Genomic DNA, 3,016 nt, shown 5'->3' with positions numbered 1-3,016 from the left:
GACCCGGCGAAGAAACGTTTCCAAATTAAAACACCTCTATTCGGGACGTATCGCGCCTTTTCGAGAGACTTTGTGGATTTCGATGAATTCTTGGATATTTTCTTCGTGGATATTTGAGATTGGAATTTCCTCTTTTCTTGCCTCGTTCTATTCCGATTCGTTTTATTTGCAATTTTATGGACAATTGGAAAATCTCGATAATTTGTTACAGTCGTGTCGCGGATATTGTTTAGTACTTTAAAAGCAGCCGAGGGATTTCACGGATTTTGTTGGATTTGTAGATGTTTTATCCGTGCTTAGAATTGGAATTTCTTGCTTTTAGTTTTGACGGGAATTACAAGATTGCGAAGAGTATTTTAAAAGTATCGTAGATGCAATTGTGGAACTTTTTTGTCGCACGTGCTTGGGTTTCGGATTTTTCCTGACTTGCCGTATCTTGTCGCATCTCTGGCTATTGTCGTGTCTAATTTAAAATTACAATTTCTTTCGCAATTTTTAATTCTATTAACATTCGAAAGATCAAGATAATCCATACTTTAGACATACTACAATATTAGATATATTACGTTTTAATGTTTTAATTGAATGTTTTATCCATAGCTAGAACTAAAACTCTCTCGTTCTCTTTCATTTTTATAAAAAGAGAAAATCGATAAATATACACGTATAATAGCTTCAGAAATTCTCTAGTGTATTAAATACCATCTGGAAAATGGCTTTTAAAGTTTCATCATGGATTGCATTAAGCTTTAAATCCTGCGATTTCTGGCCACAGCCCTGAAAGAACGCTTACGTCAACGCTTTCTCTCGTTAATGTCGTTAATTAAATCTGGCGCGGCCGTTGCGCCCCGTTGCAATCCGATTTCGATCGCGGACGCGTAAGAATTACACAGCGGCTTCTGTGTCTGTCACGAATAACAATGTATCGTTACGATTAATTACCCGGATTCAGTTCATTAGGACACCGGCGTGTTTCGCATATGCTTTAATTAATGCAATTTACTTGCCAGAATCCAAAGAGGCAGACAGAGACGGGGCGATGATGGCCAGATAGAGGGGAGTGGAGGGTGGAAGTGGCCGCTACAAAAGGAGTTTCATCCAATTACGATTTCATTCCACCGTTCATCAGGGAATTCTTTCGTTCCATCTGCAACAATTGTGAAAAATATATTTCATGTAGCCCTTGTGCCTTTAAAGTGGTCAAACTTTGTATTTCTAATAATTTCTTTCAATCAGAGTTCTAATTAACAAAGTAGTTCGTTTCTTTCCGACCTCCGACGAAACAGAAAATTCTATGATTTTAATCATTCTTAATTAGTTTTACTAAAATAAAAGTTTATAGAGCAACAGAAAGTTTAGAGGTTCGCAATACTGCACAAACTTCATCAAACCTTATAATGTTACAACTCCAATGCCGACCTCAACTCCTATTCCTGTCCACTCAAACTCACCCTTAAACTTATTATTTCCTCTGGACTCTAGGTCACATTTTCCTTTTCCTTCCACTAATTAACTTTCATCAAATCTCGTAGTTTCACGACTTGAAGATTACCCACAACATCCATCCTTGGCCATTCATCCCGAAAACCATCAATTTGTCCATTCCGATTCAACACTCATTCGCTTTTCCTTGCTCTATACCATATAAGCTCTGTCAAAACTCGGAAACTTCGAGCTATACAATTATTCCGAACAATCGCCTTCGCCTGCACAAACCTACCTTCAAACCTATCGTTTCCTTGAGTTTCCCACTTTCTTCCAACGTATCCCAAACTTCATCAAAGCGCAAAACTTCCTTCAACTCCAAAATCATTCTCAACGACCACTCTAGCCTACTTAAAGTCCAACATTTTCTCGATTCCAGCTCTCGATCACCTCCTTCATCACCCTACCTTCTCCTACCTTCCAATCTGCAGCGAAAGGAGGCACCAATCTTGGCGAATTCTTTCCACGAGCGGATACGACGCGCTCGTGGGAGCAGCTGCCCGGAAACAGCGTCTATCCGCGAGCTCCTGATTGGTGCATGTTACACCTGTGCCATCGTGTGCATGTGCACACGTAATATTTAACGCGCGCGCGTACTCCCGTGTCTACGACAATGGGGCTTGGCAAACAGCTTTTCACGCTGGTTTCCTCTCGCTCGGGCACATTAAGCGCACCCGTGTAAATTTCGTGTACACCTGATTGTTCGCGTGTTAACGCGGCCCAGAGCCGTATGCATATATATATACAAATACACATATATGTATACACATATATATATACATATATGTAACGCGGGAATCGAGCGGAACGTATGTACCAAGCCCGGAGAACATCCATGACAATCGCAGTTCGTTTAAGAGCGACGTCGACGAGCGGCACACGGTGACGCGTACGCAAGCGTAAAACCGAGTTTCCGGTTATTCGGATTATATTCGAAGACGTAACGATTGGCGCGACGATTTCGACCAGAAGAAGAAAGCTCGAGCGAGCTGCGTGTCTCAGAAACGAAATTTACCCGTTTCTTTATGGGGCCGTTGTTTAGGATGGAAACTATAGACGCAGATAATATTAATAACATATAACGACGAATAACAATGAAATTGTGGATTTTTATGCACCTATATGAAACTTAAAGCTGCACGAAGAAGATAGAAGGCACACAATAGAAGGAAATATAGGAAATGTTCAAAGTAGGATACGAAATGTCAATAATATAACAATTAGTAATTAGAATTTCTATGCATTTATGTAGATGAAATTTACGTGATAACGTAAAAATGCACAGAATGCGTACGATATACGAATATATAGAGAATAAGTAGATTACTGGTCTTAATCTTTGTTGAAGTGGTTACCACTTCTAAGAAAACTCTACATCTGGTCTTTTTAGTTTTCTCAAGCACTGAAGCCATCGATAGCGTGTAGACAAAAGACTGCGACGAAGACAGACCATAAACAGTAGATAAGCGACGTTGGCTTCGGGGTTTTCAGTTATTGGGTAACACAGTTAGCGTGCGGATCTGGACCAGCT

At 40.2% G+C, this 3,016-nt stretch overlaps 1 protein-coding gene across 2 annotated transcripts in view; it reads right to left on the bottom strand.

Moving 5' to 3' along the window:
- Positions 1-756: 756 nt before the first annotated feature.
- The window catches only part of LOC105680705, a 215,163-nt gene continuing 212,903 nt past the window's right edge, over positions 757-3,016 (bottom strand). For both annotated transcript variants that reach the window (XR_002946570.2, XM_033320419.1), the window contains one exon: positions 757-1,147. The gene's annotated coding sequence lies outside the window, so the exon portion shown is untranslated. The remainder of the gene's footprint in view (positions 1,148-3,016) is intronic.

The sequence above is a fragment of the Bombus impatiens genome, unplaced genomic scaffold (genome assembly GCF_000188095.3).
Source record: "Bombus impatiens unplaced genomic scaffold, BIMP_2.2 scf_0317, whole genome shotgun sequence".
Lineage (NCBI taxonomy): Eukaryota > Metazoa > Arthropoda > Insecta > Hymenoptera > Apidae > Bombus > Bombus impatiens.
Note: the sequence above shows the minus strand (reverse complement) of the source record. Positions and strands in the feature narration are given on the sequence as shown.